At 40.0% G+C, this 14,902-nt stretch overlaps 1 pseudogene; it reads left to right on the top strand.

The window, feature by feature from the left end:
* Positions 1 to 8,127: 8,127 nt before the first annotated feature.
* LOC124596821 lies at positions 8,128 to 8,244 on the top strand (annotated as a pseudogene).
* The last annotated feature ends 6,658 nt before the right edge of the window (positions 8,245 to 14,902 follow it).

The following is a 14,902-nucleotide window of genomic DNA, read 5'->3' as shown; positions in this document are numbered from 1 at the left end:
AATCATCCAGACTGTTGCCCCTGCAATTACTGAGGCACACAAGCCTCCCCACCAACGGCAAGGTCCATGGTTCATGGGGGGGGGGAATGTACTGAAAGGAGAGAAATGCCTGTAGAACATAAACACACACTCCTAAGGCTACACGGTTTTGCTCTTAAACATGCTGATACATTTAGCTGCATGCAGTACAATGCTGTTAGTACCCCAATGCAAGAAATACGAGGGTTGGAACTTAAATAGTGGCAACTATTTATTCACAGCCGATACAAAAGAGTTACATGCTTGCATCTGCTACTGTCCTTCAAAGTAGTCACCAGAATTGTGTAGAATCCGTTACCAGCGATGTGGAAGACGTAGTACACCGTTAGCAGAGCCTGTTCTGTTGATGGTGCGAATGGAGCGGTCTAAAGTTATGATAATTCTCGTGTACGACTGTGATGGTGTTATCCTAACGCATTATGTTCCTCCACGGCAGACTGTCAGTGCACAGTATTACTGTTCGATTTTGGAGCACCACCTGCAACCAGCTTTGCGAAAGAAGCGGCGACACTTTCTGCGCAACCCACCCATCATTTTTCACGACAATGCGCTGACGCATACAGTGAAAACTGTGGTTGCTCTGTTCGATCGACGGGACTGGGAAGTTACTGTACCGTCCACCATACTCCCCGGACTTAGGTCCTTGTGACTTTGATTTAATTCCGAAGATGAAGGAACCACTTCATGGCATTCACTTCAGAACTGTTCCAGAGATTCAACAGGCAGTAGACCGCTCCATTCGCACCATCAACAGAAGAGACTCTGCTAAAGGTATACTAAGCCTTCCACATCGCTGGCAACGGGTTCTACACAAAGCTGGTGTCTACTTTGAAGGACAGTAACAGGTGCAAATATGTAACTCTTTTGTATCGGTTGTGAATAAATAGTTGCCACTATTTACGTTCCAACCCTCGTGTATTTCCAATGCCTGACGTACATTAAGCCTCCAAGTTTTCTATCCCACTCACTATGGTAAGGAACTTTAAGATGGTAAAACTACTATCTCCTATACCAAAGAAACAAGAAACATACACTCTGTGTGATCCATGCACTCAATAACTTTTCAGATGTGTGTAGTTCTCACTGTTCACATCCGGTTATGGTCCGGGAATTATGCTTCACTTGCATCAGTCGTCAGCAACGGAAAATGCATGACTCAACGACATCTTATGAGGAAATAGACGAATGTATAGCAGCGGTGTTTGACAGGTGAAGGTACACACCATGCTGCCCTAACTGCACGAACAGAACACAGTCTCTTCCATACAAAATATCTGTCGAGCAGATGTATACCCAATGAGTGCAGTACCTCACAAACTTCTGACACTGATTTCGAATCATTACTGTTATGAAACTGAAGACTGGATTTATGTCCAAGATGTGGCAGAGAAATGGAGTACTTCGCATACCTCTTCATTTGTCTAGAGGAGGGTGCCGAAATAGGTTTTCCATTGCCACATGCGCTGGGAGTCCTCTGTTAGTTGCAATATGGAAAGGTTTGCTATTTAACGATTGTAGGTAGATAGCGCCCAAAGTCACACACAAAACATGCAGTTGAATACGAGTGGAATGCAGATTATACCAGATAACTGATGCATCCCGATTGGAAAACGGAGAAAATGGTTCAATGTGTGGTAAATGACCTGCCTCAACAACTGCCTCTCTTTAGAATGCATCATCAGTCTACCATTAAGTCATACCTCTCAATCGATTGCTCCAGCTACTTTCTATCATGCTTTAACGCAGATCCATTTCAATTTAGAGGCATATGGCTCTCTCTTCCAGGAAAGCATCAAATGAAGCAGTCAACTCGTGTATATCCCTATTACCTCAACAGCAAAACAACGGAATATTGTCAGAAACTGTTCTGCAAGGTATTTGTTAGCTGATACAGCATGGTTGTAATTGGTAGCAAGCACAGAGAAGCACATTATAAATACTGCTTGTTAGAGTTGTATATTGCAGTCACTCCAGCTGGTAATAGAACGCTCTTTAGATAAGGACACTTTTTGTAGTCTATAAGGCGGTTGTCAATAGCTTTGGAGTCACACCTGGACTTGTGATCCAACATATATAAATTTATTACTCTACATTTGGTCGTCACCCACGTTAAACATTCTATTCCAGCCGTCTTATCGCTGTCGACGGAAAAAACGACTGTTTCTCTGGTTCCTGGTGTTTCCATGTCAACTTTTTCTTGTATTCGCCTCGCTGTCACATGCTCGTTCCCACGTACAAGAATTTTCCTGCACCAAGCAAACACGGACGTTCTCCCTCTGTTTCCCCCACATTCTGGCGTATTTTCCCTGAAATTATATGTATTTTCCACCTATTTTCGTAATTTTAAGGCTATAAAATCTTGTCGAATTTATAGTAGAAACGTAGTGTTTGCACCTCCCCTCTGCTGATGGCTATTTCCTGCACTAAAAACCGGAATTTATATTATGTGCTGTAGGTGGTGTAACAGGGTATGTGATATGTCCACATGTTCTCTCTTCCAGGTCTCTGAGTGGTGAAGAGTGGTGGTTTAGCGATGATACAGAAATCGAGAATCATGTTGCATTGTCATTGGCTGACATCAGAAGACCGACCCATAAGATGTTTTGTTGCTGTGAAAGGTCGTCAAGACTGGTAGTTAGGAAACCCAAGTAACTGAATAAAATGCATTTAAATTACGGGAATCCTAATAAAAATACGAAAATTTGAGCGAAATCCGTAAAAATGAGGTAAATATGGCAAAATGTGGATGAATGAGGGTACTTACAACCTCGGCTGGGCATATGAAAATCATTCCAATCTTCCAACAGTTTGACTGGCAACTGATAGTCTGTATTATGCACGCTCTATTGATTTAAATTCTGCAGAATACCCCCTTGTTCCACGTGCGGCTATGCATTGTAAACTATTAAAATGAAAGAGTAGTGTCCAAAGATATTTCGGTCGTCATGATGACACCTAGGACACCAAAACAGTAATCATATCCCTGTGGGCGATATGCCCTGCCAATATGAGGAATTAGTGCTCTTGTTCTCTTCGAAACCGAAACACTGAGATATATGTTACCCTGTCATTTGGAACATGAGTTTGAAAGTAGATGTCATGACCTTCAAAGACCTGTTTGGAGGTGCTCCACAATGCTGCAAACTCTTCCAGTTCCCCTATATTACAATGACCTTTACATTTTTATCAATAAGAAACATCGCCTCTGTCTTTTATGTCAACCAATGTGGGAGCAGCTTAATTTACGCCACGCAACGTCCAGCTTTCTGTGAGAGTCGATGGATCAAAATGTGTTAATGCCAGTTTAGCACTTGACACAAACCTCAAAATCATGGTGGAAAAACAAACTGTATAGCAGTGCACAAAGCTGCAGTCACAGTCTACTTGGTTATGTTACAGCAGAAAAACGATTTATAAAACTGTTTATGAAAGAATAACATAGGAACCCTCTCCTGTCATTCATAGTCTGTGATATACTGTCCTCCTACGGTAGGGACGAAGAAACGTTACATTGGTCTGTGCAATCAACTTCGATCACTGGTCACCTCCTCCAATGGACAAATAGGTGTATATTTAATAGGGCCACCACATATGGTCGATGTCAACACACAGACAGCATTTGTTTTCGATACATTAGAAGAGAGGGACCCAGTAATATCGAGTTCTCTGCCATGTTAGAAAAGTATTTGTAGTTCGTGGTTTTACTCCGTTGTTGGATGTTATAAAAATAATGGGGAGAGGGAGAGTGGGGAAGAAAGAGAGGGGGGAAGGAGGGAGAGTCATTGTGCTGCCAACGAAATCTCTGACACCATTACACTGTCGTACTTCTAACATGGCAACCATTGGAATACGATGAAGGAGATCAGAACATGTCAGGGTAACATTTATAGACCGTCCTTTTATATCAATGAATTGTATGTGTTATACTTTTGAATTTCTTTGTGGAGTCTGTCTGTACTGTGCATGGTTGTGAATTTCCTCCTGTGAGTTGGTATACTATTTTCTCGTTGTGACAGCTCTCTGTCTAGTCAGTGATGGATGGCGGACTAGACAGCCTTCTAAGCAATGGAACAGTGCTGCTGAAACGTGATGCGATTTCCATAAATGTAGCAAGGGGGCGTGACTTCGTAGGGGACATCTGTTACTCGTGGAAAGCATGTGGATTCAGATACTAAATATCGAAGAGTGGAAGATCTATGAGAATACGGCAGGTAAGCGGTACTCTGACGAAAGGGGATTTGAGAATTGAGCTCTATACCGTTTCTTCTAAGTGTTGTAGGCAAACATATTTCAACCTCTCACACACATTTCACAAAGTGACCGACTGAGTAAATTAGGAGCCAATACGAAGATTTTTACTGAGAGAGGATCAGCTGCAGGAGTTCCGCCTTTTTTTTCTCAATAAATACGAGACAACATTCTACCATGAGTTTTGTGTACCTATAAATGGATGTACTGACATCTTAATACGTAGACTAAATTTATATTTACATCTATATGCCTATTTCGCAAGCCATCGTTTGGTGTGTGGCGGAGTGTACCCTGTATCACTACTAGTCATTCCCTTTCCTATTCTACTAACAAATACAGCGAGGGAGAAAGAGTGCCTATATGCCTCCTTATGAGCACTGATTTCCTGTACTTATCTTCATGATCCTTATGCGAAATGTATGTTGTATGCGGTAGAATCCTTCTGCGGTCAGATTAACAGTTGGTTCTCAATAGTGTTCACCAAAAACAACATTCTCCTCGCTCGTATTTGAGCTACCTGGCGAGTGAAGTCCGATTGCTAGTGACTCATATGAACAATTTAATTAACTAGCCTACCAATTTGATGTCAATGATGTGTCGCTGGGTGGATGGAAGTGAGAGCTAGAGTAGCACGGATATGATTTGGGAGTTTGAGACCTAATCACGCGTTTTATCGTTGCAGCGAGATCTTGTAACGAAATATCAATCTTCCACCTACACAGGGAGAGAGGACCATCGTAATAAAATCAGCTATATTTCCGAATTTGTAAAGTGATACGTACTAGAAACCTCATATTTACAGCTTCTCTATGCTGTTGCCTTAAGAGACTTCATATGTGATGAAGCATTTGGCCACCTTAAGGAGAGTTTGAAGTGAGGAAGCGTCTAGTGACAGAAGTAGAGCATGTCCTTGGCACTCCATCATAAGCCATTAATGAGTTTAATACTCTATTCCTGTGATGCAGGATGTAACAGATGTTAAGCTGATTAGAACAGATTTTGTTACATGATGAGAGAATACATAGAGAAAATACAGCCTATGCCCTACTGTTAAATGATTTTCTCAACAGTTAACGATACTTTAGCGATGTGATAATGTATATATGTCGCCATTTCTTCTGTCTTCGACAATAACTCGTGTAATAAGGAGAAATCTTCTTCTCGCGTGAGAAATTCGAGGTGTATGGTCAACAACATCCCTGCCTCACATTGTGTGAAGTAAGTTTTTTAAACTGGGGAGAGTCTATGTCAGGTTGGAATTTCATTAGAACTATATGCCCAAGCCATACGTGCTCATCTCAGTGCGGTGTGGCCAGTGGCATGAGTGGAGACGAGGCTTCGGTCGACGGGAAGCCGCAGCTTAGTCTGTGACGTGCAGTTAGTCACACGGAATGCTCCGACCTGTAGGCTCTTGCCCACGGTCACAAAGATGACTGACTGACTAGCGAAGTAACCAGTAGGCTGGGTGAGCATCAGCAGAAGCGGACATGTGTGTTGCGTGAGAAGATTCAATATGGTGGGTGTTTGCACTGGACGATTATGCCCTTCATGGGAATTAATCGACTGAATAATTGGTTACAGCCTCTCGAACTCTGAGCATTCGGTACAGCTGGTGTGTGGATGCTGGGTGATGAGCGTGCAGTTGCCAGCATGGCATATGCGTATGTGGGTCTCCTGTCTGGCACCCATGTGACGATGCGATGTCTTGGCCAACTAAACAGCAGTGGCTTTTAGCAGTTGGTGGATGGTACACTCTTCATGATCACTATTGTGGGTGATCAGTAGGATTTTTTCACCAGATATGTTAGTGGAAGCCAAATGACATTGCACAAAATACGTCGGATGTATTTAGCACTATGATGTATGTGTGAAGTTAATTTAACTACTTGATGTGCAAAATGTTGGTGTGTGGTTCTCAAACATTGAAACTATGTTTTATTACAAAGGGGAATAATCATAAGGTGGCATTTAGTTTTTTAAGTGATCTATCTGATTCCTGTAAATTTTTATACAATTAATTTGATAGGGTAGTGCTAATGGATTATTTCCCTCTATTTATGATACCGAGATTGTGTCAGCTCTCCCTTTTTCCCCAGCATTAGCCAATAGGAACACAGTATTCTGAGGAGAGATGAAAACCTCCGTCTGTATGCTTAGAGACGTTGGTTCACACACAAAGAGTAAGTAGCCACTTGGAAGAGACATAGACAGGAAGCGAGTCTGAAATTTCCCGATCAACAGAATGTCACTACCTGATGCTTTGTTCAGAGCTGCGAGATTGAAGGAGCCCAACATCTGATCCATGATCAGTGGTATTTAGTATCATGATCTGGAGTTAGGACACTGGGCAGGTTTTGACCTCCTTGGTGGGGCCCAGATGACAGACACATGCAAGGGCAGTCAAAACAGCTGCTACTATACCACACCTCATTCTATTCCTCGATGCTTATAGTTATTACATCATGGGAAGTGGGGGTTAGGATGAAGATGAGAGCTCTACCCATGTGGGGGAACTGTGTCTTTTGCAAACTGATTACATAAAGAATGTGGATCACCATGTTACTGACGATGATTTGAAATTGTGTCGTGGTATCTGCCCTCACCAGCACAGACTGAGTCTTTATCCCACCAATTTTTCCAGGGAGGGGTGCAGAGCGTGGGATGGAAACTCCTCTAGTGGTGGCATTGTGCACTAGCTCAGTCGGTCCCAGCATGTCAAGATGAGTGCACACACAAAAATTTTCGAACAAGAGAACACCTCGAATCCGCAGCAGTGTAGGAGCGTAATTAGGACATGTGGTTGCTGGATGTGATATTTTCCTGCCAAGAAAATAGATCCAACCATGAACATTGAACCATATATCCTCTGCTATGTAATTGACACTGACTTCAATTTCATATTGTGAGACTTTTTCCCAGTAATATCCAGGTGGGAGGGGGAGGGCTGGGGGATTTCACAGAGGGTAGCTGTTAATTAACAGTTCTGTTTAAGTAATTAGCCAATTAATTTGATATCAAAAGTGTCTGACAACCGCAATTACCCTACTACTTTCGATGCTCTGTAAGTTCACTTTCATAATGTGAAACAGAAAAAGTGTTGTGATCCCTTGGGTTGAGAATTCTTGATTGGTGCTTTTCTGTTTATTTGTTGACTGAATGTATTGTAAGTAGGGTGTTTATGTTTTCTTTATGTAAGTAGGCTGTTTAGGTTCTTATATTGGTAACGCCGCCGCCACGTAGCGCTCCCTGTATGAAAATGAAAATCACTGGCTGTGCTGCTGTGGCTGCTTTGCATTGTTGTAATACTCGCCATTGTAGTGTTAGGCAGCTGGCTGTGAACAGCACGTAGCGTTGCAAAGTTGGAGGTGAGCCGCCAGCAGTGGTGGATGTGGGGAGAGAGATGGCGGAGTTTTGAAATTTGTCATGAACTGCTATATTTATATATGATGATATCAAGGTAAATACATTGTTTGTTCTCTATTAATATCTTTCATTTGCTAACTATCCCTATCAGTAGTTAGTGCCTTCCGTAGTTTGAATCTTTTATTTAGCTGGCAGTAGTGGCACTTGCTGTATTGCAGTAGCTTGAGCAGCGAAGATTTTTGTGAGGTAAGTGATTTGTGAAAGGTATAGTTTAATGTTAGTCAGGGCCATTCTTTTGTAGGGAATTTTGAAAGTCAGATTGCGTTGCGCTAAAAAATATTGTGTGTCAGGTTAAGCACAGTCATGTATAAATTGTTCAAAGGGGAAGTTTCAGTATTGTTTTATTTAATGACAGAACTGTAGTTTTCGTCTTAGTAGCTGAATGTTTTAATCTTTATCCTTATATTGAATGAGGGTAACGGCCTTGCCGCAGTGGATACACCGGTTCCCGTAAGATCACCGAAGTTAAGCGCTGTCGGGCGTGGCCGGCACTTGGATGGGTGACCATCCAGCCGCCATGTGCTGTTGCCATTTTTCGGGGTGCACTCAGCCTCGTGATGCCAATTGAGGAGCTACTCGACCGAGCTACTCTAAGAAAACCATCATAACGACCGGGAGAGCGGTGAGCTGACCACACGCCCCTCCTATCCGCATCCTCATCTGAGGATGACACGGCGGTCGGATGATCCCAATGGGCCACTTGTGGCCTGAAGACGGAGTGCTATATTGAATGAAACTTAAGTGATTTAATATATAGTATAATCATGTATTTTATGTAGTGCATTAGTAAAACATAAGGTACAACACAATACAGCCATACATAAGAAATTGTGATGATGTTGAGGGCTGATTGACACTGGACATCAACAGAATGGAAAACAACAGAACCATCAAATAGTGGTGTATTCATTCTAGACAGAACGTCAACACAGTGCCACCTCAATTATTCCAGTAGTGAACAGTGAAAGCGATTTAATGAGATACAAAAAGTCAGGATATGGTATCTGAATTAAGGAACTAGCAATGTCAAAATATACAATGGCCAAATCAAGCTTAACAATGGATATTCTTAATCATCTAGTATGTTAAACCGCTAAAAAATGAGGCAATAGGAAAATGCCATCGAGACATTCCAAAATACCACCATTTATTTGTTCAAGGAAACATTTACATGCAAATACATTCAATAACATTTAGAACGCAATACATGTGTCATTTTTGCTTTATCTGTTGTTTTTCTTTCCTTATAATAAACAAAGAAGGTCAAAAACCATATGTACTTTGCTGCTTCAAGAACCATTCATGTTGGATGTTACCAGTATGGAATGGAGCAGTAGACAAAGTCATAGCCAACTGGTAGTGAAAGGGATCTGTTTGCTCATTCTTACTACTTAAAAGAGACTATAAGGCCAGGATGCATTAGATTGTTTAATTTTTCTGACTAACATAACAAAAGCAGTAAAGATTCTACAACTTATTTACATCGTAAAGGATCATCTGAATATTAGTTAACATCTTCAAAGAATGTAAGATATGGACATGGTACATTACTGATAAGGCCACAAACAAAACTAGCAAGTCAGAACAAAAGATTTCACTTGGTATGAGTTTGACCAAACCCAACGCAACCTTAAAAGGACAAAAAAAATGCTTGGATCATATTGATCAACAGAAATGTATGAGATGAAATTACATCTGCCCAGCAATGAAAAAGTAATCTCGAATCTGTCATCCACTCAGGTGTTAAAGAGAAACAGCTAGTTTTGATTTAACGAATGAAACTTAGTGAAACCTACACTTCTGTAATTTCTGTAATTTCCGGTATGCTTGACAAGCTTGGCTTTGGCATAGCGCCCTATTTTTTGGAGCCATGCTTACCAAATTTAAAATATGCCATCGTAGAGGGGAGGCATCTTCAGCAGCTGACAGGCACAGCTCCCAGATACTCAGAGTCGCAACACTCAGGATGGGGTGGCATATCTAAAGCCTCCACACCAACACCCCATCTGCCCCAGTCGGAGATTCACGCCAGAATGCTTTTTGTACCTCCCACCTCAGTTTCACTTAACTCTCATAAGAAAACCTATACTGTGCTTCATTCAATCAAAATCGTACAAACACTGATTGGCCAGACAGGCGAGAGAACTTCTCGTTTCTCTCGCCTTCCATGCGAAATTTCGTGTGTAGCCAATCAGTTCTTTTTCCAGACGTGAGTGTGTAAGTTCGTTGTTTATAGAATTCGATAGTGCCAGTTTGTTGCGACAATAAATATTATGTGAACAGGAGTATGCATTCACCAGTTATGCCTCACCATACAGCGACTAGGTGTGGAGCATGGTGCGAGGGTGATGTTCTGAGGAGTAGCTTGGGAAGAATAGTTTTGGCTAGAGAACAAGGGCCTTGTTTCCCATTAGCATGTGACCAAGTAGGCACATCACGCTGGACGAATTGTGGAAACACCACCTAGATTGGCTGTTCTAATCCTTTCTCTACCAGGATAGCATAAGAAACATAATATGAAACCAGTCTCTCTATTAACTGGCAGACACTAATTGACCAATTGTTTTCAGTCACCTTGCTTAGTCTGCTACCAAACAGTGGAAGTTAGGTTGTGTGAAATCTTCCTTGATTCAAAAAGTTGGAATGTAATTTCTGAATTAAAAAACCAACTACAACAAAATTTAGTAATTGCCAAAGCAAACTGCATAAAAAATATTTTTCATGAAATTTGTACTGCAAACTGCTGAGAGCTGGAACAACAGGAAAAATATCATCAAAACATTTCAAAACAACAACATTTACTTGCTAACGAAATTATATGGATACAAATATGTCAAGCCACCACCCCCAGCCAACATTAAAATATTCTTCTTGAGAAACCTTACTTTGAGAGCAAATTCCTTTCTGCTGATGGACTGTGTGAACAACACCATTTGCAATACGCTGTAGAATCTTTTGGAATTCCATTTCTTTCCATTCTGTTGCATCAAGTGCGAATTGGCATTCAACTGAACTGACTTTTTCTCTGTTAAAAAATTTTAGGTCACTTTTCATAAAATATGCTCAGGTATCACAAATTTTACTCCATTATTTTACAAATATTTCTATTGTTTTGCAATAATATGATTATGAGAGATGTAACAGAACACATAACGCCCACCTTCAAATTACAGCTATTTCACAATTGCCAATGTTTAATTTAAAAAAAAGTGACACTTTTTCACTTCCACATGGAGTGATATTGGCTTGAGATAAGAAATATATTAAATAAATGGTTAGAAAGACGGGTGGGTCAATATAATCCTGCTGTTACTAAACAGTGATGAATATATTAGATGTAAAATAGCTATAAATAGCTCTACAGCAATTTTTTTGCTGAAAGTCAAAAAATTACATTTCATTAGAAACATGTTTTTATAATTCTCAAATTTCTTTCTTTATATATTTAAATTACAAAACTTTCGCTCAAAACAAAGTTAATTCCAACAGAAAACACTTCTAAAACGCATTAATGAATGTAGCTACTCAGCTCTGGAACCACAAAGCCTGCCACAGAGGTTCAGTTTTCTTCACGTTTTTTCCATTCATACTGCAAGATGTCATTCTTCTCAGGTCAATGCCAGTAATGCTTCCCTAACTCCAGTCAACTGTTGGACCACATACTGAAATTTTAACAATCTTCCCCAGATATGGTGATTCATTATATTTAATGATGACAAAATCATCAACCATACATAAATCTTTTAAGGATGTAGGCTAATCTGTAGTATCTGACTGTATATCTGAAATAGAAAATGTTTTTAGATCCATGTCTGAGTAACCAAGAACTGTATTTACATCACTGCCATCATCTGCAGAGAATTCTTCATGAGTTGTAGAGCACTTCAGTCGCTGATTGAGTTTGTCAGTCTTCTGTTTGAGTTGATTAGTTTGTGGCACCTGGACAACATCTCTCATGATGGCGCTCTTCCCAGCCAGAACATTGATCTTCTTTCTCTGCGTAGACTGATCACTCCCAGCCATTTCATTTCTACCAGCAATCAATGATTCCATAAAAGCTTTCAAAATGACCTCAGAATCTGCATGTTTATTTGGAAGTTGTGCTGATACAGCATCTTTATCAACAGGAAGAATCCTACGCTTCTTAAAACCTGAAACCAAATTTTGTTGTCTGTTAGGCTCAATAGCAACTACCAATACTCTTAAAAGACCAGGCATTTGATCCTTTGGAATCAATGGAAATTGTGATGCAGCAGCAGAGTTTCTCCAAGTGGATAAAACTTTACGCTAAGCTCGCTTGAATGGCCCATACAAACTGACATCCATGGACTGGAGTAGATTGGCTGCATTAGGTGAACTTCATTCGCTTTTTCTCACACAGTTCTAACACTTTGGTGCTAATGTGTGCGGACAGGTTGTTTCCAATGAGGACAGCATCTCCTTGCAAATTACACACTGCATATAGAAATAGGTTTATAAACCAGTCTTTAAAAACGACAGCATCGAACACCCTCTTTTGGTGCGATTGTATATAGCTTCAAGTGGACTGTTCTCTATCTAGGAAACCCAAGATGGTCAGCATTGAAAACCACATAAGGTAGCAAGAGTTTACTTTCAGCATTGCCGCAAACATTGCGATATTGAGGTCTTGCTGTAGTTACATTTATGTCCCAGATATTTAGCTCCCTATTTAAAAATTGTAAACTTATTTCCAGGGTTATCTGCCTCGTCATAGTTCAGCATGTTGCTGGGATGGATCCCCCAAACTCTTTACGCAGATTCTCCATGAATGCGCAAATGGTTTGTTCTGACAGACCAGCCCTCACTCTCTTTATGTTTTATTACCTCCCTGACAATTCAATATGATCAAATAGAAACCTTTTAATCCAATCACAGTTTGGTGTATTGCCTTTAATTTTGTTACTGCTATTACTCTATGTTGTAAGTAGCTTCCCACTATTGACCTAAACTCACTTTCATCTACAGAAAAACCAAACTCTGATAGCTTGATGAGGTGGGCAACTAATGATTGCTCTTCTTTATTATTAAAAATTCGCTGACTGCCTGTCTTCTTGTTGTGCTGGTTTTTTAACTTATTTTTCAAAGTAGTGATAGGAATTTTGTACGTGGCTGATGCTTTTCTTTGGCACAATCTTTTGTTGGTAACATCTCCTGAACCTCTGTTCAACGTTACATTGTCGTAATTTTTGTTGAGCCGACTACCCACTGATCGAATATCCCTTCAGGACATCATGAAAGTCACTGAGCGAGAAACGAAAGTATCTTATTAATTTTCCAAAGACTAGGTTAACCTAAGATTAACACTGATTAGAAAATATGAGTGAGACAAAATCACTCCAAAGTACTGCAAAAATGCAGGTATCTAAATTTTTCAATTTACGCAATGAAATGAAACACATGCATCAATCGTTTTGCTGTAATTTTAATATATTGCAACCAGTTTTGTTGACTCAATACACGATCTTCAGGCCATAGCAGACGCTGACAGGGTATGTGTACATGACCTGAACAGTGGCCAACTTTTATGAGCTGACTTCCATAGAATACTGTAAGAGAGATGTTGTGTCTACGAACATCACCTTGTGGTAGGCAAAAACCACCCCAGTTTACAAAATATAGGCCTATTGGAAATGCTTTCAGAAATCTATGTTGTTTGTCATGCACACTGGGCTCTTTGTTGTAGTTTTGTTAAACATAAATCATTGTTTGCTTGAAGATATCTGACCTGTTATGTGGATGAACAGTATTGGATAAAACATCCAAATCATTAAGGCCAAGAAGAGCACCACATCAAAACATTCCACAATTCGTTTCAAGTGGAAGTAGACACAGGCTGTCAACAGCAAGGAATCTGACAGAACAGAATGGAGTGTCATAATCAAAGTTTAGCAAGAATAACATTTTGACGTTGACTTTTGAGGGAGGAATTGTGTAGTTGTGTACTGATATCGAAAGTTAACCTATTTTCAGCGCTCTGACTAAAGTTACAGCATTGATTTTGCTCCATTGCATATTTACCATTTCTATTTTATAATTTTGCTTCGTTTTGGCCACGAATTGCAAATATTCCACAATGAATTTGTGTTGTGACTGTTGATAAGACCTACCACAAGTTAGTAATGCAGTTTTATAAATAAGTATAAGCAAACTAAACGTAGCAAGTCTGTCTGTCAACTTGATGAAGGCCTGTTCACGCTGGACGTCACAGCACTGTCACGTCATGCCACCATTCTCAATTGTTTTCAGGCTATAGTGAATAACAAAAAACAACCAAAACCAAGGACATAGAAAACAACTTATATCAGCTATTAAAACCATGACTCAATGAACCCGCAATGAAATGAAGTATGGAGGATGAGAATATATCTGTGTATCAGGAAAAATGTGCTGGGACAAAGTCATAGAAAACAACTGATATCAGCTATTAAAACTGTGACTGAATGAAACCACAATGAAATGAAATATGGAGAATGAGACTATAGCTGTACATCAGAAAGAAATGAGCTGGGACATCACATAATCAACAATGGATGATGGTGTCAGTCATCAAAACTTTGTTCCTAAGAAACCTTGATTGTGTTGTGACATGACGTGACATAACATGACGTGATGGCCAATGTGAACGCCGCCATTTGAAATCTATTGTGGATGTTTTCATCTGCTGTGATGTGATGTGAAATGACTTGATGGTCAGTGTGAATTGGCCTTGGCAGTATTGTACTGCTATGCTAGAATGTCTATTGAATCTTATACTGAGGTTGACCTTTCTCCAGTAAATTTATTATGCACTTTATAGGCTAGGACATAAAGATAAAGAACATTAGTTTCAAATGTGTAAAGATCACCTATTGTATTTCAAATAAAATCAGAACAGCTAGTATCTCTGATTCATTTATTAAATATGTGAATATTTGTTTAGATTCTAACCTTACCCATTTATTATCACAGACTATATGTATGGATACAGAAAGATCACAAGAATATTTAAGTGAAAACAAACTATTTGCAAATGAACAGAAAACAATCTGGATGGAAATACTTGCAAACAAACGAAGAGAAACTAAATATAAGACTACGGGACACCCTGCTAGTAGAAGTTGACAGTTGGAAGTTCCTGAGATTGACAATAGACAGACTTATGATGCAGGAAAATCATATAGAAAAGATC

Source organism: Schistocerca americana, chromosome 2, assembly GCF_021461395.2.
Source record: "Schistocerca americana isolate TAMUIC-IGC-003095 chromosome 2, iqSchAmer2.1, whole genome shotgun sequence".
Taxonomy (NCBI): domain Eukaryota; kingdom Metazoa; phylum Arthropoda; class Insecta; order Orthoptera; family Acrididae; genus Schistocerca; species Schistocerca americana.
This window is presented reverse-complemented; position numbering and strand designations above follow the sequence as displayed.